Source organism: Protopterus annectens, chromosome 5.part0, assembly GCF_019279795.1.
Source record: "Protopterus annectens isolate FY-2018-M chromosome 5.part0, PAN1.0, whole genome shotgun sequence".
Lineage (NCBI taxonomy): Eukaryota > Metazoa > Chordata > Ceratodontiformes > Protopteridae > Protopterus > Protopterus annectens.
In genome coordinates this window covers 1,864,444,497-1,864,470,672 of record NC_056735.1, presented here as the reverse complement: position 1 = coordinate 1,864,470,672, position 26,176 = coordinate 1,864,444,497, and the positions used below count along the sequence as shown (strand labels likewise).

The 26,176-nt window shown below is 42.4% G+C and overlaps 1 protein-coding gene across 1 annotated transcript in view; it reads left to right on the top strand.

Moving 5' to 3' along the window:
* WBP4 (WW domain binding protein 4) overlaps positions 1-26,176 on the top strand; it is a 1,129,068-nt gene that overhangs the window by 31,858 nt on the left and 1,071,034 nt on the right. The window lies entirely within an intron of this gene.

The following is a 26,176-nucleotide window of genomic DNA, read 5'->3' as shown; positions in this document are numbered from 1 at the left end:
ATTTTGCTCCATCATGTAGCAGCTTCCTCCTTCTATTGTATAGTTTGTTTATGGCTGGGGTCCACCAGACAGGACGTCTGCCTTTGGAGGATTTTGTCTTGGTTTTATTTGGGATTGCATGATCCATGCATTCCTGAAGGTGTTCATAGAATGCGTTTATAAAGGATTCTGCGGTCTGGGCCGTATTTTCCACAGGCCCGGGGGCTTTGAAGGATTCTACCTTGGTTTTGAGGAGTGTGAAATTTGCTTTAGAGAAGTTTTTCACTGTGGTTTTCTGGTCAGGGGGGTGGGGTCGGGATGTGAATATCCAGTGAGATTAGTTTATGGTCTATCTTACCAGTGAGGGATACACTTCTGGTCTGGAGCATAGAGTCCCCATGTTGGTGATGATCAGGTCCAGTATGTTTTCCCTTCTTGTGGGAGTGGTAACAAGTTGTTCCATAGCATTTGAGTTTATAAATTCTAGGAACCTTTGGGCTAGGGTGTTGGAGCTAGAGTAATGCTCCCAGTCTATGTTTGGGTGGTTGAAGTCGCCCAATGTAATGGTATTTGGAGAGACCTTCATTTTTTCCAGTGTTCTCAGGAAGGCCGAATGGGGTTTCTGGGTTTGGGAGGGTGGTCTGTAGCAGGCTATAAACTGGAAGGCAGTTTTACCCACTGTTAGTTGCACATGGATAGTCTCTGATGCTTCGTGCTGTGCCACCAACCTGGAGGTGTGGGTATCTTTGTGAATATTGATACTCCCCTCCTTTTGTGGTTCGGTCCAAGTTTTGGGGCGAAAAGCATGTTATGAGGTATAACCTGGTAGTGCTGGGGTGCTCTCGGAGCCTTGAACCAGGTTTCTGTTACTGCACAGATATCGATGTTCTCCATGCTAAGGAGAGTTTCGAGTGCGTGCATCTTGAGGTTTAGACTTCTGGCGTTGAGTAGCATTACTCTTAGTTTCTTATCCCTTGTGATACCTATGGAGGTGGGTTTGTCTTTTGAGCCTTGCCTAAAAAAGGCACTATGGGGGTAGCAAGAGCCTTTGCCAATATCCGAAAGTCCAGGGGTGACAGGTGCAAGCCGTCCCTAGCGAAGCATCGTGGCTTGTCGAGCATGTCATCCCAGGCTGACAGGCATTGGATCCCCTTTGAATGACATCAATACTTAAGCCAATTGTTGAAATTGATCATCTTGTCTTCATATTGTGGCATCATTCTTGGTGAGGGTAAGATGCTACTCAAGGTCAGGGTCATACCGTCCTGGTCTACATGCTCAGAGAGCTCCTCTAGGTCTCTTTTTTCATGTAGTCCAGGGAGGTACGTCTCAGGTCATTCACACCAGCATGGACAATGACTGAGTCATATTTGTACTTGCCTTGGAGTGACCTGAGTGCTTGTGTTATGTGGCGGATCCTAGCGCCCAACAGGCAGCTCACCGTGACCTTCTCCTTGTTCAGCCTGGTGAGCGGGACGTTAGTGTGCCTGACAATAGAGTCACCTATTACAAGTGTATCAGGTGTGTTGTTTAGCCTTAAGGGCTGTGACTGTTCGGCACACTGGCTTTGTGAGCTATGTGTTGTACGTGTTTTGTTTTGGGGTAGCGGTTGCTTGGGTGTCTGCTTTGGAGGTCTCTGCTGCTTAGGCAGATTTTTATTTAGAGCCTCAGAGTATGTTTTTGTGTGTTTATGTGTTTGGTTTGCTGTCATGGTAGGTCTATGTGAGACTAGAATTGTAGTGAGTGTGGTTTCCTTCTCCTCCTGACTGGTTACGCCAGTACTGAGTTGAGAGAGCTTAGCCTCCAGTTTGGCTATATGGTTGCATCTCTCACATGTGTTAAAATTTGTTGGGAGGAGGAGAGGGTTGTCTGTGTACATGAGGCAGTTGTAACATTGCCTCAAGATTCCCAGATTCACCAGCTGGACCGGAGAGGAGATTGTCAATTGAACTTTGGACATGCTAGAATAGTATTGGGAATTCCTTTATAATTGAAAAAAGGGCCAATGGGCAACAAGGTACTCAAGGGGAGTTTGTGAGGGTGTAGTGCTTTTAATTCTTTAGTGCTGACTTGTATAATTGCTGTAGTGAGCAAGTGCCAGGTAACTTAAATGTAATGTGTTACAGGTAACTTAAATGCAAAAACGACAAACAGTAACTTTCTTTCAAGTGAAACAAGGAAAAATAAGTACAGTAAGCAATGCAGATATCACTAGGGATCCACAGAAGCGCTGAAAAGCCGTGTTTAGGTGGAATTAGCGTTTCAAGGAAATAACAAACAAACAACAAGCATACAAACAAAGCTAGAATCAGCAGGCTTGGATCTAGTCTATGCTGCAGCAAACAAGGTGTACCAATTTCAGTAAGAAACAGTTCAAATATGCAGGCACTATAAGCCTTTAACCAGAAATTCCCAGCTCAGAAGGGCAGAGTCTAGTCTCTCCTCCCACAAGAGTGCAGACCACAAACCTTCTTAATGTAAAATAACTGCCCTGAAGCCCAAGTGATTAAACCAGAACTAATACACTTTTATAATAACAGACACTGAGCCCTCAATCAGCAGTTCCCAACTTAGAAGGATGTAAGCTACCTGTCCTGCCACCACAGTGCAGGCCACAAACCTTCCTAATGTAAAACAGCTAGTCTGAAGCCCAAGTGCTTAATCCAAAAGACTTAGAATGATAGCTACACTGTAATCAAGGTACTACCAAGCAGTGTGTGTGTGTGTGTGTGTGTGTGTGTGTGTGTGTGTGTGTGTGTGTGTGTGTGTGTGTGTGTGTGTGTGTGTGTGTGTATTTACACCCCTTCAGGTCATCATTCTGTCCCTACACAAAACTTGGGAATGTTGGATTACATTTCCCAAAGAAAACGTGGAATTGAACCACTTTTTTTCATTTTTCCAAACTAAGATCTGAAGCCCAAGTGCTTAATCCAAAAGACTTAGAATGATAGCTACACTGTAATCAAGGTACTACCAAGCAGTGTGTGTGTGTGTGTGTGTGTGTGTGTGTGTGTGTGTGTGTGTGTGTGTATTTACACCCCTTCAGGTCATCATTCTGTCCCCACACAAAACTTGGGAATGTTGGATTACATTTCCCAAAGAAAACGTGGAATTGAACCACTTTTTTTCATTTTTCCAAACTAAGATGTTTGGGTACTAGGGACTTCTTTCTTAAATTTGACCATCTGCTGTTTTGAATTGCATTCTTTAATTATTCTCTCTCTTTTGTACTTACTCCAAATCCTTGTTCGATTTGATTATGTAGAAGATGTTAAAGTACTTGTAACAAAGGAAGAGGAAGAAGTTACATTTTACATTTCTTGTTCTTCATTCTCAAAAAAATTCACAAGGTTACACATTTTGATTTCACAGGCAGCACACACATTGCAGAGTTCTCAGAGATTGAATATAAATTTACAAAGTTGACAATATTCTGAAAACCATTCTAACATGCCACCTCACATGCATACATTTTTTTTGTATAAATAAATGCTCATGCACACACAGACATGTGTGGTGTGTATATACATATATATGACATGAATCACACACACAAACTTGCATATTATATTAATGTGTGTATGTGTTTGTGTGTGCACACTTGGTGTACATCTACATCTATAGCTACACGATCCAGGTATTATTTTAGGAGTCGAGATTGGGACCTGCACCTGTCTTCCCTCACTTTAAGCTGTTACATAAGATTGGCACATAACTAATCTTCAGTTCATCATCTTTACCATGTCACAGTGCTTCTAAGGGTGTTCTGTCATTGTAGTTTCAGTGGTTGTAAAACACTGAATACTTCCTCTTGCACCCTACTGCCCATGTACATGAGTCCTTTGCGTTTGATTATTCTACCATTAGAGTATTTATGGACCACCTTCTAGTTTTTCATGTAGACTATAAATTTGCTAATTTCTTATTTTCTATAAAGTTTTCAGCTGCGAGTATTATTAAAAGCACATTTTTCAGCCTGTGTGGTTAAACAGAAATAGTGATCATCCCTTTTCAGTCAACAGTGCGTGGCCTGCTCTTATACCTTCCCCTAATGGAATAAATATCTCTCCTGGGAATGTGTGGCTTCACATACCTTAGACAGATTTTTATCTCTATGAAAATGTATATTCTTCGTAGGCTATTATTCTGTTTGGCATTGTCTAATGAACAGGCTGTCTAGCAGACTGCTCTTCCTTGCTAATATTCCTTTCTGTTAGACCCTCATACCGGTATTCCTTTTGTACTGGACCATCTTACTATGTTGTAGCTCCATTCCCTGGTAATCATGGTACCAAACAGTGCTGCTGTTTGTTTTGTGGTAGTGCACAATTACCATTTTTGATTATGCTACCTGTTTATTAAGGTACATGTTAGATGTTTTGAATGCCACAAACTGTGGATCAAAGTTGTCTATTTCGATTATGGAAAAGATCAGATGAATTTTAGAAACTTGGGCAACTATAGCTGTGTGCATGGATGTGCTACTTGGAAGTTATTAGGACCAGATCTTTGCTATTATAAGTGATCCCTTTAGAGTTCTATTGTTATCCTTCATAAATGTGATTCTGCATTTAAGATTTGAAGACATTTGTTATGATTTCTCATGTGTGCACTGATACTTACCAATGGTTTTCAAGTATTACAGTGCCCAGAGGTTTTAATGTCTAATGTGCAAAGGATGTATCACATTATTTCCTTATTTATTGTTTATGTTTGAGGAGAACTCCACCTCCAGGGCCTTTCCTAATGCTTCCTTGTGTCAGGAAGTTCTGGTGCAGCAGTTAAGGTGCACTAACCGTATGTCATTACACTCTACGTGTATTCAGGCATAGAGTTCTCAAGCTGCCCTTAGTGATTATTATCTGATTGTAGCTAGACTGTTGTTTTATCTTTTGCTACACTGAAGTGCTTGTTTTATAGTATGATTCTGTTGGTTCTATTTCATCCTATCCTGAACAGTCCTAATTGATGCATATAACCGCTGTACCTTGAGTTCCATGTTAGATGTAATCTTCCTTTTAAACAGACCATTTTCTATGCAATTTTTCCCCTTTGATAACAGGAGCACATTAGTATGTTTTTTTGGCCAAATTTGACTATTTTCTTATTGTCCTGCTGCCTTTGGCTTAAGGCCTTCTTTACTTACTATCCCTTTTTGACTTCGAAGAATAGTGTAGGGAAGTATAATACGTATACATCACAAGTATGTCCTCCTTTCAAAGTGTAAGGTTACATATGTGATGTACGAGTACTTAGTCCACAATTTCTTTGTGGCCAGTTTGAACACTACCTTTGAATTTGATCTCCAAGACGTTTGCCATGTTGTTTCACTGCCGAGCCTTCTCAAGTTCTCCATGAAAGCTTCTTCCTATTTTTTCCGTCATGATTTCCTTTTATATGTTGTCTAGGAAGGAAAAATTAAATTATTTACAATATCTACAATTATTTATTTCTCTCTGTATCCCCTACTAAGAAAATCTACTTTCAAAACATTAAAAGCTTGTAACAAATCGTGTTGTTATGTAGTCCAGTCTCACCTACATTTTTACCCGTGGGTTCGGAGCTGAACTTCTGCTCCGACTTGGCCATACTCTAGCTCGAAGTCTTCAATTGGCTCGTGACTAAGAAGTATCCCATGCTTCAACGCACCTATCCCCAGATCTCGTTTGCTGCTCCTACAGCTCGGACGTGGTCTTGCTGTTGGCCATGGCTAAATAAAATTTTTCTACTTATTTTTTCAACTTCGTAGCTCCAAAAGCTATTGTCATAGCTAGTGTGTGTGTTTTTCTTCTGACCGGTTGAGTTGAACTTTTCTTGTTTCCCTTGGTGTTTACTGGCTAGGCCTATTTCAGTTAGAGGACCTAGTCCTCCCCTGTTTTTTGTTTCTTGTTGTGTAGCAGGTTGATCCCTCCTGTTAGCAGGTTCTTTGTTGTGTGACTGTTTGTTGTTCCCTTTTTTCCTAGGCTAGGCCCGTTTAACTTGGAGGACCTAGTCCTCCCTGTGGTTATCCCGCAGTCTATAGGCCGTTTAAGTTAGAGGATCTAGTTTCCCGCGCTCTGTTTGGTTTGTGGTGAAGGTGCCCCTACCGTTTTCCCATGTGTGTGTGTTCTTTCCTTTAACATGTCTAAGGATTCTAAAGAGCACAGGCCTTCGGGCTTTAAAAAGTGTGTCAAGTGTAACAACAAGATGTCTTTGACGGATGGGCATTCTGTGTGCGTGTATTGTTTGGGGGCTATTCATTTACAGGAATCCTGCTTGTTCTGTCACTCTTTCAGCCCTCACGTGTTGTAAGAGAGGAAGAACAAGCTAATAATATTAAGGGGATTGCTGAAACCTTCCTTTGAAGAGGTCTTCCAGTTCCAGGTCCTCTCCTTCCAAACCAGACAAAAAAATCTTCTAAAAACGTTCTCCGGCTCAGTCAGTCTTCTTGGAGCCACCGGAGAAAATCATTAAAACTACAGTTGCTTCTTCGGCTCCACTGGCTTCGGAGCCGACAGAAGACAGTGCATCAATTATGTCAACATCGGCTCCTGGTTTATTGGAGCCAGTGCCAGATTTGTCAGTTTGGAACCGGTCTCCAGTTTTTTTGACTGGTTTCTTCGACTCGTAGGTCTCTCTCTATAGGGAGATCCAGATCCCCTACCATGTCCTCTAGGACACTTTCCGATGACAATGTCGATAGTGGTGAGGAAACTGCTCCAGTCATCGTTGCTGGTTAAATTACTTTCGGCTCCGGAGCCCATCCTCCCTTCATCTTTGGCTGTTCCTCCTCCTGAACTTTCATCGGAGCTAGGGCTGTCTGTTCCATCGGATGCCTCAAGGTCGGTTCCAGTTGCCTCTTCTGGCATCTCTGCTCTGATCTCCACTCCAGCCCCGTCGGCGCCGTCCACGGGGTCCAGGATTCACAGTCCCAGTCGGAGCTGAGAGGGAGGTATCGGGTCGATCTTCGGCTCCGAGCCTTCCTCTCGTTGCTTCGGCTCGGGTGAGTGTGGACCCGACCTCGACTTCGGACCTTATTTCCTCTGCTCCTAGGGTGTCTTCTGAGGTTAGTCGACCTTCGGAGCCATGGGGATCAGCTTTTGAGGTCATGAGGAGTGTGCTGGCCAGGTCGTCAGCTGCATCTTACGGCACAGACGCTCTTCCCCCTCCAGCACCGATATCAGTATCAGATCACCCTCTATCTAGGGAACAGCAGAGACCTAAGGCATCAGGATACCTCCATGAGTGGTCCCCAGCTTTCTGAGGCCTCCCTGGATTTTTTACCTGAGGAGCCACCCAGAAAGAGAGTGTGCAAGAGGAAGCGCATTGACTCCCAAGATGAGTCTCTCGCAATCTGATACAGACGTCGAGGAGTCAGAGGGGTCCCCCAAGTCGTCTTCTGACTATCTCTTTTTCAGATATCTTGGAAATACTGAGACAGAGAGGCGACTGGCCATCTAAAACCCCTTCTGAGGAGGAGTCTGTGTTCCTGAAGGCCTTTGGGTCCCAACCCTCTGCATCTTGGGTTTCTCTCCCGTTCGAGCTCCTGGACCTTGTTTATCGAAAGGTGTGGGAAACTCCAGACACTGTGGAACCGGTCCCTAGGAGACCCAACAAGTTTGTCCGCTCCCCCTGATAAAGAATTTCTTACAAAAGGAGTTCCACTAGATGTCATGGTGATGGCAGCAGCCACCAAAAAGGAGCTTGCAGAAACTTCATCTATCGTCCATCCCCCTAACAAGGAGTCCATGGCTATGGACAGGTATGGGAAGCGTGTGTTCTCTTCAGCTACCTTTACACTGTGGTCGCTGAACTATTTATCGCATTTTACACGGCTCCAGAGATTTCCTAAAGGAGTTGGGAGATTCTCTACAGGGTAACGTTTCTGATGCTGTGGCTCAGAAAGTCAGTGCTCAAATGTCTACCCTAAATTCTGTTACCAACTCCTCCATGAGGCTGATCTCTTATGCAGCCGATGGAGGGAGCAGGGCTGCGGGTTCCGGAGTCTCTCTTAGGGGACACTCCTGGTGCGCCTGTGCAACTTTGCGGAGGCTTTCAAGTCTACCTTCACCAACACGCCCTTTGACGGTTCATCCTTATTTGGAACCAAGGTGAAGGACGCTCTCACTCTGTGCAAGCAGGAAGGAAAAACACCGTCTGCCATGGGAGTCAGGTTTTCCATGCCTTTTAAACCTTATCCCAAGGGCCAGAAAGGTGGGAAAATGTGGTTCAGAAAATCGCAGAGGTTTTTTTACGACGCACAGAGTGATTCCCTCTCCAGAGGGAGAGGAGGGGGTGGAAATTCAGGTAGGCCGCCCTAGAGGCAGAGAAGGCTCGCGTAACCAGGGGGACAGCGATTCCTTTCGTGGTTCTCCATACCAGCGCTCCTGAGAGGAGGCCCGACTGTGCATCTCTGGAGCCAGTCTGGGGTTGCATTTCTCTATACCCAGAAGCCTGGTGAGACATCACCCAAGACGAGTGGGTATTAGAGATGATCTCCAGAGGTTATCATATTCCCCTTCTTTCATGTCCCCCTCCAAACAAAAGAATCCCAGACGTCCCACCCAGTCAAAGGGATTCCGCAACCTTAGAAGTTCAAAAGTTGCTATTAAAAGGAGCCATCCAGCCCGTCCTCTCAGACCAAGTAGGATTAGGGACTTGCTCCAGATTCTTTTTGGTGCCGAAAAGAACAGGAGACCTGAGACCCATTTTGGATCTCAGCCGTTTGAACCTTCATGTAGAGAAGTCCAAGTTCTGCATGGTCACGTTACAGTCAATTCTCCCGTTATTAGGGAAAGATGTGTGGATGTGCTCCATTGACCTCAAGGATGCGTACTACCATATAAAAATGGACAGTCATGCTTACTACCATATAAAAATGGACAGTCACTTACACTTCTGGCTGGGAGCCAATCATTTTCAGTTTCACGCCCTGCCGTTTGGTCTCACCACAGCCCCCAGGGTGTTCACCAAATGCATGGCAGTGGTAACGGCTCACTTGAGACGTCTGGGAATTCCAATGTTTCCATACCTGGATGACTGGCTCCTGTCTGCCACCACAAGGCATCTACTGCTACAGACCAGGGACGCCACTGTTGCACTGTGCCAAAGTCTGGGAATTACCTTGAATTGGAAAAGACTGCATTGTTGCCCTCGCAGCATGTTACCTTTATCGGCACCAAATTAGACACGGTGCCCATGAGGGTTTTCCTGCCAGAAGAGAGAATTCAGATTTTACAGCAGCAGGTCTGCGCTCTATTACCACTGAAGAAAGTCAAGGCAAAAGTGGTCCTCAAGTTGTTAAGGACGTTGGCTGCCACAGTTATGCTAGTTCCTCTTGCAAGACTACACATGAGGCTTCTTCGGTGGCTGTTTTTTGCCCAATGGTCTCTTCAGCATCTCTTGCTCTCCCATCTTATTGTAATAACCGACAGGTGCAAGCAGGATTTGCGCTGGTGGCTTCAGACCAGCAATCTCAATGCGGGTATGCCTTTCGTTCTTCCTTCTCCGATTGCCACTGTGACCACGGATGCCTCCCAGATCGGGTGGGGGGGCAGTATCTCGGCAGGACAGTCCAAGGCACGTGGCAGGAACACCGAGATCCATTTGCATATCAATGTCTTAGAGATGAGAGCGGTGCTATTAGTGTTGCAAGCACTTCAAAGCTTTCTTCCTCGTGAGACAATTGCAGTCTACTCGGACAACATGTCAGTGGTCTGGTATCTGAACAAACAGGGAGGAACCAGGTCGTATCCCCTTTGCAGAGAGGCACTTCGAGTGTGTCAGTGGGCAGTATCTTCCTGGCGCTTTCTAGTAGCAACGCACATACCGGGAAAGTCCAACATGATTGCCGACAGGCTGAACAGAGCTATTCTGATGCCTCACGAGTGGTCCCTGAGCGAACAAGTGGCAGAAAGGATTTTACGCAGATGGGGTCAGCCTTGCTGCAATCTATTTGCCAGCCCCCTTAATGCCAAATGCAGCAGCTACTTCACCCTTATTCCCCTGAAGGGGGAGGCACCCAGGGACGCTCAAGTTCACGATTTGCCCTCCGGTCTTCTCTATGCCTTCCCTCCAGTTCCCCTGATAACGAAGGTTATTCAGAAAGCACAGTCCTTGGGAAGCAAAATTACACTGGCCTCGTCAGATCTGGTTTCCTTTTCTTCACCCTTATCTAATGGACGATCCATGGATTCTTGACACAGAGCCAGATCTGTTGACTCATATGTCAGGGCAGTTCCACCCCTCCATTCAGACACTCAGGTTGACAGTGTGGCTGCTCCAATTCCGTCCCTAATCGGGCTTCATGATTTTTCACCGGAGGTGGTTCATATTCTGTCTTCCACCCACAAGCCTTCTACTAGGAATATTTATTCCAGTAAGTGGAAGAGAGTCTCCATTTGGGCTCATGAAAGGCAGATTGATCCCTATACAGCTCCCATCTCATCAGTTTTAGAGTTTTTTTCTCAACTGTTTAGCCAGGGATCAGCTGTGGCAACTATCAAAGTGCAGTTGGCAGCCATTTCTACTTTTCATGTTGCTAATGAACCCAATCTAATGGCGCACAGACTTTGTAGGGCTTTTCTGAAAGGGACTAAGCTACTTCGACCTCCAATCTTTGATCCTGTAATGCCATGGGAACTTAATTTTGTTTTACAGTAGCTTACCTTGCCACCTTTTGAGCCCGCGGCAACCTGTGACATTAAATTTTTGTCTTGGAAGACCGTCTTTTTGATAGCCATCACTTCGGCTAGGCAGGTCTCTGAACTCCCAAACTTTATCGGTTTGGCCCCCTTACTTGGTATTTCACAAGGATAGGGTTTCGTTAAGACCTAATCCTTCCTTTATGCCTAAGGTTGCTTCGGTGGTCAACCTCAACCAGTCCATCGAGCTGCCTGTGTTTTTCCCTGAATTCTCTAACGAGGCAGAATTTAAGTTTCATCAGCTAGATGTCCACAGACAATTGCGTTTCTATTTAATTAGAACAAAAGATATTAGGAAATCTGATCAGCTATTTGTCTCTTTTTCAGACAATAGACTAGGAACTTCAGTTTCTAAAGTAACTCTGTCCAGATGGATTTATAGCTGCATTTCCTTCATCTAGACTTCAAATGGCAAGGAATTACCCTTTAAAGTAAAGGCTCATTCTACATGTTTGGTGTCTGCTTCTACTGCCTTTCAGGCTAGGATGTCTGTGGATGATATTTGTGCTGCAGCTACTTGGGCATCTCCTCACACCTTTATTACTCACTACAAATTGGATCTGATATCAAGGGGCAGATCCTCATTTGTTTCCACAGTGCTCAGAAGGTCTAGGTGCTAGGGACACTGTCCCACGGGTAAGAATGTAGGCGAGATTGGACTACATAACATCAAGAAGTTATGTACTCACCATAACGTTCAGTGTATGTAGTCCATCTCGCCTCACATTCTTACTAACCCACCCACCTACCCCCTCCTGGAGGACCTAGAGGTCGAGTCTCTGTTTTCAGCACTCCTTCTAGATGTGTTGAGTTGGTTCTTCCTCTCAGCGTGTTTGTGTGTGTGTGTATGTGAGCTTGCAGCAGACAAGATCTGGGGATAGACGCGTGCAGCATGGGATACCTCTTAGCCACGAGCCATTTGAAGACTTTGAGCTAGAGTATGGCCGAGTTGGAGCCGAGGTTCGGCTCCGAACCCACGGGTTAGAATGTGATGCAAGATAGACTACATACATCGAACGTTATGGTGAGTACATAACTTCTTCATCACTATGTATTCTCATCATCCTCAGGAATTGACCTTCAAGTACATTCCTGGGAACATTCTGTGGGTGCATACTACCTTTATGTAGTAGCATATTCTTCCTAATCTTCTTCCTAAATAAAGATGTTTTAAAACCACCAATATCCTTCTTACTAATACACACATCTAAAAAACTTATCTTATCCACTGAATATTCATATGTAAATCTTAGGAACGAGGTGGTAGAATGCAACCGTTCTATAAACTCAGACAAACTATTCTCATCACCTCCCCACAGCACAAAAACATCATCGACAAAACATCTGTATCAGAGGACCATGGGATTAGTTAAAATCCCTATGTCAAGCTCCCACTGGGCTAGAGCTAGGTTGGCGTAGCTATTAGCACAAGATGTGCCCATAGTCATGCCAACCTTCTATAGATAATAGTTATTACCAAACATGAATACATTATTGACAAGGATAATCCCAAGTAATTCACAAATGAGAAAAACCCTGTCATTCAAATAACATTTCATACCGTTTAGCATGGTCTTAATGTTTTTGTCCAAGGAAAAAACTTCAAAGACCAATACACGTAAGGTTCATTTAAGGCACTTTAATTTACTTGCTGCAAGGAGACAAAAACATGCAAATATAAGGATTTGTCTCACTACTAATAGGAAGTATGTTCATTCTTATACTGTTTTACAAGACATGGCCTTCTAAGCTGACGTAATCAAACACAACTTTAAGCATTGTACTACAGCAGGTGTTACTTCAGATTTTCTGCTGACATGACTAGATTTGTGAGAAACTTTTCAGAAAAACAACCGGGCCTTGATGACCAGTACTTCATTTACAAGCCTCTATTGTACAGTGTTACATTTCAAGGTACTCTTCTAATTCCGATACAAGCAAATGCTGATTGCAGTTCATATTTTCAAGCAGGCTTTGTCCTAATTATCTGTTATTTCTACAGCTGTGTATGTTCTCATAGCACAGCGGAACTTCTTGTCTGAGTTTCATACAAGCAGTATTGTTCTATTCATTATTTTCCTAACACAAGAAGAAATCATCTGCTTCTTAGTAAATTTCCAAGGCACAAGCAAGATTTAGCTGACAGTACAAGGTCAGAAAGCAACTGCAGTTTGTACAGATTTATGCAGTATGAAATAGAATAAATGTGTTAACTCTTTTAGGCTCTGAATGCACTAAGCATATTACTAATACACACATTAATACATATTTTTCTAACATTTTCCCCCTATTAATACTTTTATTCTACTTTCAAAATAAGCATAAACAGTGTGTTTTCTTCTCCTAACCTCTTCCACTCAGGATTTGCAGTTAAGAGAGTCATTCAGTTTAAACTTATGAAAGCATTTTCAGTCTTTTAACAGTTTTTCAAACTCAGTACTTTGATATAAGATTTCAGAAACTGACATGTCTATAAAGTCTTTGATCAGTCTTTTCATGCAGGGGATACCACAACAAACCCCTACTCCCAGTAGGAGCATACCTACACAAATGGCAATCAGGATGTTCATTAGAATGGTACCCCACCCCCCAAACCATTTCTGGAAAAAGTCCGTCAGTGGGTTTGGGCCTGGTTTGGTCATGGCCGACACTTGCTGAATTACCTCAAGATGATTGTCTCTCTCGTGTTTATGGTCAGGAATATACGAATAGCATTCTTCTTGGATTAAAGCGCATGTACCACCTCTCGCCGCTAGGGTGCAGTCGAGAGCCATGCGGTTTTGGAGCACTACAGTTCTCATAGCATTCAGTTCATCAGTCACCAATTCGAGAGCAGAAAAAGTTGCATTGCTCATTACTTCGAGAAGTTTCGACAGTTTTCTCAGCTCCCAGATCAATTTCACCACTCCATATGCTGGTAATATGCCTGCCCACGATATTACGCTATCACTCAAGTCCATATGTGTCAGCCCTTTGCCTAGGGAATGATGGTCTTTCCAACGTGCATCGATTTGTCCCACTGGATTCTCAGGTTACTTGACGACCTCTCGGAAATTTCAAAGTTTTCCTCGAGGCAAAACTGCAGTGTGTTGTATGGCCGGAACCAGATAACTCAAAAAACAACTCCCGGACCAATTCTCAGGTAACCATTTGTATGCCTTTCTGCCACACACAAAATAACAGTCCTCTTCTTTAGTAGTAACCCTGCTATGAATATACACTTGCCCTGCATGAAACATTTTTCTATCAATTATAGACAGCTGTTTATAAAGAACAGAATTATGTTTTACTTCATCAAGTGTTTTATGCATCAATCCAAGAAATGAATCATAGTTTGTATTACAGTAAAGATCTACTTTGTTTCCTTTAGTATAACATCTATAAGGAACAGTCACATTGCAATTGCTCCAACCCACTTGAACAGTATCATTTTTATAAAAACACACAGTTCCCTTTTGTGGAACAGACAAGTGCAATGCTATTTTATCTTGCGCTGTAATGGTTGAGGTATCATAAATCAAGTTTTCCCAGGTCTCATTGACCCCTAGGGGGACTGTAGTCATTAATAACCCCCCGTATGCTGTCAGCAAAGCTGTGCAAATCCAGCAATTCGAAACATTGAAAGTCTCAGCATACACATATTTAATTGCCTGGTAAGTATTAAAGTTTGATTGCCAGTCTGAGTAATGCTTCGCGTTTATTCAGTTCAGTCTGTATGGCTGGGAAAAGGAAGGGCCACAGCAAAAAGATTATTGTCACTAGTACAGTTAACAGGATGATTATGCAATACCTCTGAGGAAAGGGTTGTTCTGCATTCCTGTTTCTTCTGGACTCTGTCCTTTTTACTCTTGGCATGTAACAAGATTTGTGTCCAGTTCAAAGTTTTTAACTAACTTCCAATGCATCAGATGGATCCAAGAGGCACGTTCCGCTATCTTGACTGCAGTGGGTGTTGACAAAAGTACTTGATATGGGCCTTCCCACTTCGGAGACGTCCAGTTCTTTTTCTTGACTACCTTCAGCCAGATCCACGTTCCGGGGGACACTGCCACTTCTGATGGTGTGGTTCGTTCTTTATCTGAAACAAAATTTAACTGCAACAAATGTTTAGAATTTAATAACTTGCGCATATACTCTGCTAATGTACCATCAGCTTCCTGGTCTGCGGGCATGAGAGATTTCCACTGAGGTATATAATAAGCCCTTCCAAAGAGCTTTTCGAAAGGAGTCGATCCTTTTGCATTTGGAACAGTTCTCATGCTCAGCAGTACCAGGGGCAGACGGTACACCCAATTTCTCTGTGTTTCTGATATTAACTTCCTTAACTTACTTTTTAAAATCCCATTATGCCTCTCTACTAGCCCTGCAGATTGTGGGTGATACGCACAATGATTTTTTAAAGAAATACCGAAAAACCTACTTGGCTGTTGTATGGTCTGGTTCACGAAGTGTGTACCATTGTCACTGTAGATCCTTTCCGGAATGCCGAATCTAGGGATGATTTCTTTTACAAGGACTTTGGCCACCGTTGTAGCATCTGGATTTTTAGTCGGAAAGGCTTCCATCCATCTGGAAAACATATATCTACAATGACAAGACAATACTTATTTTCACATTTATTCAACTCTATGAAATCCATACAGGTAGTATGAAACAGATACGGTGGTATAGGGAAACTCCCTCACTTGGGCTTTAACGCCCCTTGTGCATGATGTTTATTACAAATGTGGCATACCGTGCAGAATTTTTTAGAGTAATTTGAGAAGCCATATGTCGTGAACACTCGGTTCACCAGCTGTACCATCTCCCCCTGTTGAGACATGGCTCAACAAAGCTGCATATCTAAACAAATTAGATGGCAATATCTGTTTCCATTTTTTTAGAGATGTACAGCCCCTTTTCAAGAATTGCTCCTCGTTTTACCCATCTTTGTTTTTCAACTTTCGTAGTAAGTGTCTGCATTGTTTTTAACATTTCTAAGTCTAAAATCTCAGAGGGTTGTAATTCCTCATTCAAAAGAAATGCTTCTGAAGCTACCTGCTTTGCAGCTGTATCAGCTCTCGCATTACCTTTTGAAATCCTATCCTGTTGCTTGGTATGAGCTATGCATTTACCAATAGCTACTTTCTGAGGTAACTGAATAGATTCTAAAAGATCTAAAATAAACTGTGCATGATTGATCGGTTTGCCAGTAGATGTTATCATTCCTCGATTTTTCCACTGTTGCGCAAAAACATGTACAGTAGAAAAAGCGTACTGGCTGTCAGTAAAAATGTTTACACATTTACCCTTTGCTAAGGTACATGCCCGTGTCAAGGCAATCAATTCTGCTGCTTGTGCAGATAAACTGTGTGGTAAAGATTTCGCTTCTATAATGTCTGTGTCAGAAACTACTGCATATCCCACTAGGTTCTGTCCTGCAGGACCCCTTTTGCATGAGCCATCCATGTAGTATGTCACCTCGGCATCATCCAAGGGAACATCCGTAAGATCTTTTCTAGGTAGTGTCTTTTGCTCAATCACCTGCAGGCAGCTGTTTGGTGTGCCATCTGCAGGGGTTGGGAGCAAGGTAGAAGGGTTCAAAGTCGTACAGCGTTCAATTGTCATGTGAGGTTGGCTCAACAATGTAGTCATACAGGAAAGATGCCTAGCAGGGGAAATGTATGCTACCTTCTCTTGCAGTAAAATAATTGCGACTGCATGAGGCACTGTCAATGTGAGAGGGTGGAACAACACTACTGAGGCCGAAGCCTGTACTGCCATTGCAGCTGCAGCTACTGCAGCTGCAATGGCAGCTGCAGCTACTGCTTGTACACAGTGAGGTAAAGACCATGCCACCGGGTCCGGTTGTGATGAATAGTAAGCAATAGGGCGTTCCTTGTCCCCATGCTGCTGTGTTAACACTGATGTCATAAATCCTTGCTTACAATTTACAGTTTGGGAAAAACGTTTATGATAGTTTGGTAATCCCAAAATTAGTGAGGAAGCTATTAACTGTTTCAGTTTGCAGAAGGCAGATTCTGCTTCTGGTGTCCATTGTAACAAATTCTGTGCTGCCATAGGCTTTTTATAAATCCGGTTAGTCAGCGGTGCAGATTCCAAAGCATAGTTTGGAATCCAGCTCCGACAAAAATTAGTCGTACCCAGGAAGGATATCATTTCCTTCCTGGTAGTGGGTTTTGGTGCTTGCAAAATCGTTATTTTTCTGTCCTCATCCAATGTCCTACCCTCCTTGGATATTACATAGCCTAGGTATTTAACTTGTTTTTTCCAAAGCTGCAGTTTATTTTTGTTTACTTTATGTCCTTCAGTGGCTAAAAATTGTAATAGCGCTATGGTATCTTCTTTACAATCTTGCTGGGTGGGGGCTGCCAGCAGGATATCATCAGCATTAAAGCAAAATCTGACTACCTCTTGGTGGGTAAATCCCGCCAAGTTGCTTGCCATTTCTTGTGAGAATATTGTTGGACTTTCACAATACCCCTGTGGTAGTCGCGTATATGTGTACCTTTTCCCCTGAAATGTAAATGCAAACCAATACTGGCTGTCAGGGTGTATCGGTATCGAAAAGAATGCATTGCTGATATCTACCACAGAAAAATATTTCTGTTGAGATTTTAAATCATTCAACAGGGTGTGTGGGTCTGGCACCGTAGGTGCCCTTGGTATTACCGTGTCATTTACAGCTTGTAAATCTTGGACCATACGCCACTCCCCATTCAGTTTCTTAACCGGAAATAAGGGGGTGTTACATGATGAATCCGGAGATTCCACCAGCACCCCTTCCTTAAGTAAAGCTGCTATAATAGGTTTGATTCCTACCTCTGCATCTTTTCTTAAGGGATACTGTCTTTTTTGTGGTCTAAATGCTGACTTTGGCGTAATAGTAACTGGTCCCGCTGTACGAATAAGTCCTACATCTGATTTTACTGTTGACCAGAGAGTTTCTGGTATATTCTGTAAGGCATAATAGGAGTGCTAATCAGCTGTCCTTGCTAGACCTAAAGTGTACAGCTGGGCAGGTCTGAGTTATCCAATTCAACTTCTGCATTTGTATTCCCTGTTCTGACGGTTCTAACTCTGTTTTCCCATCTCGTGACTTTTTCTCCCAAGTCTACCCATTTCACATTTTTGTCCTTAGTTAAGCTAATGTGGTAATCGATTAGATTTGTAAAGTGCAAAGAACTCCTGGGGCAATGAACAGCTAGCCACACTGTTCCCTTCTGTGTCCCAGTACAGATTACGCAATATCAATCTGCTTGCATGATGTCTAAACAATTCTTGCTCATATTCCTTATCAGGTCCTGGTGTGTTACAATAATACATAGTACAGTGCAACAAATGTTGTCTATCAATGTCAAGGGAGGGGAACTTGCTGATGGCTACGTTCATCAACTCTTCGGTCACCGCCCCTGGATCAGTCGTAACCAAGTCCTGGCTGTACCAATAAAACATTCCACCCTCCAATTGCACTGCAAAGGTGTCAATTTGTCGCTGTGCTTCCATACCCTGCATAGTCAGAACTACTGCTATACCAAATAGCTGCATAAGGTCTCTGCCCAAGAGGTTTACTGGGCATTTTGCAGAAACAACAATTTTGCTTTTCTGGGTCAATCCTGAAACAGGATCAGTTATCACAATATTATGGGAGAGGGGCTCCCGATACAGCTGTCCATTAGCTGCTTTCACTAATATGTAATCAGGTGACTCTGAGTTCTCTGTCAGTTTGGAGGGCTGTATCCGGGTCCGTGAGTCGCACAAAAATGTGACTTCCCTCCCTTCTACCAGGACTGGTTTTGTGTCTGCTAAATAGAGCTCCAAGCTCAATAAAGCCAAATCCAATATTTCATTTTCTTCACTATCCGTGACTTCCTGCACTTCCTCTATTTCGTCTGTCACATTCTCTACTCCTATCACATTCTCATTTGTCCCTTCTCTGCTATCCCCTTCTAGTGATTCCTGACTATCGTATAGTCAGTCCTCACCCTCCTTATCTTCCGTGGTTGCCTTCTTGTTTTTCTTGCAATCCCTTGCCAAGTGTCCCTTTTTACCGCATTTAAAGCACTCGCCCCTTTTCTTTCGCCCTTCAAAGTCCTCTGATCGTTGATCAGATTGTTTGTTTCCCTGGGCATTTCTCTTGCCCTTTTTCCCGGACTATACTACATAAACGTCTGCTCCGTCTTCTACAGAAAATACTTGGGCTTTCTTTTTCTTTTTGCTATTAAAATGCCTTTCGGCATGCCTAGCATATTCAAGCAATGGCTGTAATCTGCTTGCACGATCTATCATGTGTTTTGTAATAAAACTGCTTATGGGTGCAATACTGCCTTTCAAAAATGCATTCTTTAACTGCTGCTGATATGGAGAATCATGTGTCTGATCTTCAGGAACCTGCATTCCACAGTGGTTATTAAAACATTCTAACAGTCTGGCATAATATCTGTCAACAGTCTCACCTTCTTGTTGGATGCATTGATTAATGCAAGTCCAGTCTGCCCTAAGCTTCCATTTCTCAGAGATTCGGTCTGTAAGACCTTTCACTCTGTTGTCTAACTCTGCGCTGCTATGTAGGAGGGGCCTGAACGCAGCGTCACGGGGATTCCATTCGCCACTAATCATGTGCCAATCTGGTCCCACGATTTGTCTGACTACTTTTTCTACCTCTTCTGCGTTTAAATTATAACTTAACCTCATTCCTTGCAAATCTTCTAGGAACTTTCTAAAATTAACTTTTGGATGGGGAATTCCCTCAGTGGCTTTCCGGATGTCTTCCGGATTCCAGGGTCTATACACTAGAATAGTTGGGTCCTGACCTTCTTGCTCTGCCTGGGGATTAGGCACTTCTATAAGTGGGCATATTTCTTCCTCACTCATAGATTGTGAATTTCTACCCATTTGATAGAACTCGATGTCCCGTTTTGAATTTCCTGCCCATGTTCGAGACCTGGTCTCGACGGGATCTCTAACAAACAGTTTTGCTTTTGTAGCGTCTCTACTTACAGTGACAGTAGGATATCGCGGGGGTGGGCTAACTTGTTCACTTGCCTCATATTCCGGTAAGGGAGGCGGAGGGGCTGATGCTATTACTAAATTATTGTCCTCCTTATCTAAAAACATTGCTTTTGAATTACTATTCTTTTGTTCCCTTCGGTTTACTTCCTCAATCCACCTGTGTGCCTGAGGAATTCCTAATTGACGTTGCTTTTTTACCTGACCTTTAGAATTGGCTTTAAGCTGTTTGACAAGTGAGGATTTTTCTAGTTTACCATCAAATTCATATTTATTAACCCATTTTGAGTAATATTTAATATTATCAGCACGATGTGACTGCATGTATTTCGCGTCTTTGGTTAACGACGGATTTTGGGACCTTTTTGTACAATTATTACCCATTTTGTTCTACCCTTTTAATCATTACATAACACCTTATTTTTACGTGGTACCACGGATGTTTTTATAGTCTCTTCAGAATGACTGCCTACCTGCTCTGTTTCCCTGATCTATGACAAGACAGTAATCTTTCTGTCCCTGACTTATAAACAAAGTCTCTAACAGAACAAATACAAATGTAGTCCCTGATCTAAAACAGAAAAAGAAGGTAGATTCACCTTATCTGAGCCTTCGTGATTGATCACCTGGTTCGAGTAAACCCGTCCTTCAGTCGCTAATTAGAAAGTGGCTTGTCCTCTTTTGTACGACAATTCAGTCGGAGGACTTTTCAAATAAGAAGAACCGATGTGGTTTCTTCCCCATACGGTTTCAAGCCACCTGGCCTGTCTGATCAGAGGCGAAGTGAAGGTTTCCGGTCCGAAGGACCAATCTGTCAAAGGAAAAAACTTCAAAGACCAATACACGTAAGGTTCAGTTAAGGCACTTTAATTTACTTGCTGCAAGGAGACAAAAACATGCAAATACAAGGATTTGTCTCACTACTAACGGGAAGTATGTTCATTCTTATACTGTTTTACAAGACATGGCCTTCTAAGCTGACGTAATCAATTACAACTTTAAGCATTGTACTACAGCAGGTGTTACTTCAGATTTTCTGCTGACATGACTAGATTTGTGAGAAACTTTTCAGAAAAACAACCGGGCCTTGGTGACCAGTACTTCATTTACAAGCCTCTATTGTACAGTGTTACATTTCAAGGTACTCTTCTAATACAGATACAAGCAAATGCTGATTGCAGTTCATATTTTCAAGCAGGCTTTGTCCTAATTATCTGTTATTTCTACAGCTGTGTATGTTCTCATAGCACAGCGGAACTTCTTGTCTGAGTTTCATATAAGCAGTATTGTTCTATTCATTATTTTCCTAACGCAAGCAGAAATCATCTGCTTCTCAGTAAATTTCCAAGGCACAAGCAAGATTTAGCTGACAGTACAAGGTCAGAAAGCAACTGTAGTGTGTACAGATATTTGCAGTATGAAATAGAATGTGTTAACTCTTTTAGGCTCTGAATGCACTAAGCATATTACTAATAACACATTAATACGTATTTTTCTAACAGTTTTCAATCCCCCGGTCATTAGGGATAACCATAAACAATGAACCTAAATCTAAAGTTACAAGAAACTGCTCTCTAGTCCTATCTAAGTCCGCAGTCCCTCTATAAAGTTCTTCTAAAAATTTTTTAATGTCCCTTAAAATAGTGGATTGTTAGTCAGCTACAGGTCGTAGCATCTTCTCTATAAAAATGGAGAGAGGCTCAGTGACCCAACCTCTCCCGGACACAATGGGACTCATAGGTGGATCAACCAGACTCTTATGTAACTGGACGTAGTTGAGTTATCGGAGGGTAATAATGTGACTATGAGGTTTCCATTAACTTATGCAAGTGATGTTAATATATTTTGTGATGTCATTAGAAAACACTGGAACATCTTATACTCGGACAGTAAGCTGAGAGAGTGCATTTCTCGTATTCCACTATTTTCCTTTAAGAATAATATGTCTTTGAAGAGACAACTTTGTGATAGTAGAAACGATGAGATTGTGATAGAATCACAGTGCAAAGGTACTTATCCATGTAGACATTGCCATGCTTGTAAGTATTTATACAGTGCCCCTCAGTTTAGACATCCATTTCATGACTGTTTTTTCATTGAGTTTCCATTTTATGCTGACTGCACTAGTCTAATTTTAGTACATTACTGTTTTTGCAGTTTGCTATGTTTTCTATGTTGGGAAAACCAACAGGTCCCTTAGAGAACGTGTGTTAGAGCATCTCAGGGACATTAATAATAGGAAGAACACTAGTGCACTGACAAAACATGTAGAATGCAATGATATAAGTCATGAATTTAAGTTTTTTTTGTTCTAGAATTTAATAAATGAAGGGAAGAGAGGTGGTGATATTTGTAGTAAGACCGAAGCCAGTGAGCAAAAATGGATTATTCTGTTTATAGCTGATGCATATCCAGGTATAAATGATATGGTTTCACTGAAACTATTTTTACGCCAGAGATGTTTGAAATATTAAGTCTACGTATGATGCGTTTTTGTAATTCATGGTAGAGAAAGTTGGTTGTGTTTTCCTTTAAGTTAATAGATAGTTAATGAGAGTGACACTCTCATTGGTTTATAGTTTTTTAAATACTGGTTGTTGAATGTAATGTTTGTCTGATGAAGCGGTTGGGAGACCGTGAAAGCGCTAACTTTTTTTGTCATTAAATTATTCTGCCTTTTTTCTGCTGTGTCGAAGTGCATTTTATTTTATTTTATACGTCTTGTTTTATCTGCACTTCGTGTTTCCTGGGGAATTTTTTGTCTTTAACTGACAGATGATATCAACATCAAGGAGATTAGAGCTCTTGATTCTGGCCCTTCAAGCTTTTTACTTCCTTTGGGTATTGGGTCTTCTAAGGAGTTTCACAGACAGTACCACAGTCGCAATACATCAACAACAATGGCATACAAAAATCTTACCTTCTTTGCAGGCTGGCTCTTCAGCCTGGGATTTTGCAGTCCACATCAGTTGTTTCTTCAGGAAGTCTACATTCCCTCAGAGCACAATCTTGTGGTAGACATTTTGAGCAGGTTCGGGGCATCCTCCCAAATGGATGCTTCACAGGACGGTGTTACTGGACATTGTACATGTGTGAAGTACTTTTCAAATAGATGCCTCCCCACTGAACAGACAACTTTTCCAAGTTCTTTTCCAGAGTGCCACATCCTCTGGCTTGGAGAATGGATGACATGGCTTTTTCCTGAGAGGGGATGTTTCTGTATACCTATCCCCCTTGCCCTCTACTACCAAAAGTCCTGCACAAGGTCATGTGGGATAGGCCCAAAATCTTATTAGTGACTCCCTTTTGGCCCAGACAGCACCATTTTCCCTTCTGTGTTTTCTCCAGGGGAGTCATCACAAGTTACCTCACAAGATGGATTTTCTCACACAGAATAGGGGATCTCTTATTCACCCTCACTTGCCCACTCTTCAGTTGACTCTTTGGGTGTTTGGGGTTTTGATTCCTTTTTGACACTAATTTTCTGAGGAGGTGTTTAGGGTTTTGCAGGAGGCCAGAAAACCATGACTAGAAAATCCTGTGTGGCTGAATGAAATAGGTTTTCTGTTTGGCGTCTCAAGCATGACATGGGCTCCTTTTCTGTGGGTATTCCTACAGTCCTTTCTTATTTGTGTGAGTTGCTCATATTCATCTGTTAAAGCTCATTTGTCAACTTTTTCTTCGTCTGCCTTTGAATCCACCTCTTTCATCTTGTTTTGAAGCCAAGCAATTTTTGAAAGGTATCCTTCATACTAGGTTCCCAATAAAGCCTATTGTTTCTCTGCGTCTGGAGCGTTTCTCCCCAGGCCTCTGCTGAAAATTGGCTCGTTCCAAGTCAGACTTTCCCAGTAACAAATAAAATAAGTAAATAAAATTGTTCTTGAAAAATTAACTCCCATTTCCTTTCGAGCCTAGCATTTTCTCCTGCTTGCTGTATTGTACTTGGGAGGACTGTATGTTTGGTGGATTTTACTTCTGCTAAGAGAGTCTCTGACTTAAGGCACTCTTTTGTTTGTCTTTTTTCAGAAGGATGGAGTCTCTCCTCCTACCAAATCCTTCCTTTATGCTTAAGGTGGATAATGATTTGTCTTTGAATCAATCAGTTCATCTTCCCTCTTTTTTTCTCCTCTCCACATCTTGGAGTTGCATAGACAGCTCATATATTACCTGGACAAGATGAAAGATATTAAAGTATAAGCAACTTTTTTCTTCTGTTTATGTTCATTCTACTGGGCACTTGCCTCTTCTCATGCTGTTATCAAGGGTCTAGATACTAGATCCATTTTGAAAGCTGCTGCTGGGTCTTCTGTACACACCTTTTACTAAACATTACAAGTTAGATGTCAATTCTAGGGCCAAGGAGAGGTTTGCCCAGACCATCCTTCATGGGTTTTTGGCTGGTTCCTCTGTGTCCCCCCCCCCCCATCTTCTCCAGTAGCTTTTGTATTCTCCTAATACTGCTGTGAAAGGACATAGTACAGTAATGCAAGATCTTGCATAACAGTAGATGTCATATTTCTCACTTTTGCAGTATTCTGCCCTCCATCCTTTCCACTGTTCTTCATTTGTTGCCTTTCTTTTGGCTGAAGTAATTTTTTACTTTCCTTCTCTCTTTCTGCTTCCCTTCCTGGATGTACTTGTTCTCGCTTTATTCTTGGGGTGCTCTGTTTCCTCTGAGTCATGTCAGTTCTGAGAATTAGGAGCTTGTACTTCACGTGTGTACCTTGCGCCCTGGAAGTAAGGCATATGTCGGATGTACAGCACATAGAAGGTGTAAAGGCATTAGTATGTTGGCCTGATGTTTGGCTGGTCCACTACAGGATGTCACAATTGTAAAGAATACTGCAACAGTGAGAAGTAGGGCATCTACTGTTAGATTAAGATCTTATACGATTTTAGTTTTTGCTTGCAACCCTTGGCTACATGGTAATGTTTTACCTTGGCAAGTTTATATATCTGGGACGGTATCTTTTTCTATGCCTGACTTCTCTGTCTTAGCTGAGTAGAGTAACTCTCTTGCTGTCTATTTCTCTCCAGTTCTGCTGCATCTCCCAGACTTATCATTTGGCTATAATAGTTGAGCCATCCTCTACTACTTGTCTTTTAATTATTCTTTCTTTCTCAGTTTGGCTTTTTTTTCTAAGGTAGCTTTTGGAAAATCTAGTATTTCCTAGTTGAAGTTTTCTTTTGACGACTTTCTGCCTTTACTTTTACTTGGGCATTACCACTATACCTGACCAGGTCATCATTTGGGGCATTCTGTAGCCATTTACTTCTCACTATTTTTATCCTTCATAAAGGTTTTTGCCTTGGCTTGTCTTCTACTTTGCTGCTGCATTCCAGTTTTCCACTGTCATTCCGATTTTATGTTCCAAGGCTTAATTTTGTTTGCCACTAAATATGCAGGTGAGTATATGTTTACTTTTACCATCATAGCCTTACCTATTGCAGTTGAGTAAGAGAGTCGCTGTTTGGTGGGCCTTGGGTATTTTTCTGCTTGTCAGTTCATGACTATTTAAGGTTCATAGTACATTCAACTCTTCTCTCAATCCTGTACCTTTCTTCAGGGAGTCATGTAGACCTGTTTATGATCCTTTACTGTTTAACCCTAGTCTCCATACTGTTATTCCTTGTTTATCAAGAATGAATTTCAGATTACATTGCAGCATTATTTGTTGGTGGTTGTAGCCAAGTAATTGTAATGTTCTTAGGTAGGTACTAGGCTATTGGCCCTAGGGCCTATATAAGCCTAGCCAAAAAGGTACCATGGCTTTCGCCACCCAAGAAAATTCCTATGCCCCTGTCGAGCAGAGCCACAGAGGTGATCCCCGGGGTGAATTTCCCATTTCCCATTCAAGCATCAAGATTTTTCTTGGAGTGCTAATGAGGAGCTTTGTTTACTATAGATAGGTAGATTGTTCCAGAGTATGGGAAGTCTCTGGGACAAGAATCTATCCCTCCAGGATGTTCTGTTGTGGTAACGAGGTTTAGGTCCCTAGAGCGTGTAGCTTGGAGTGATTGGTATTTCTTTAAGTGGAGCATGTCCACTAGCTCTGGGTTTGACATAGCTTTGTATGTTAGACAGAGATCGCCTCTGAGTAGGCGATATGTAACGGAGTAAAAGCTGGAGTTTTTTGAGATGGTCTGCGTAGGGCATCTGTTTGAGGCCGGTAATCCTCTTTTTGTGAGTTATTTCTGCAGCTTTTCCAGTTGTAGATGTCTTGTGAGGTACATACCAAAAGGAGCATTTTACTCTATAATGGGTCTAATGAGTGAGGAGTAGAGAGGAACAGTGACCCCTTCTTTCCTGGATGAGAAATGTTTGTGATGTGTGCCACGTAGAAGGATTTCCGGACTACTGTGGCAATGTGATTATCAAAGGAGAGACTGCTGTCCACATGTGTCCCAAGGTCTGCTGTCACACTTTCAGTGTTAAGTAGCCTACCACCTATGTGGTAGCTCATGGTTACAGAGTTTTTACCAAAGGGGATGACCATGCACTTTTT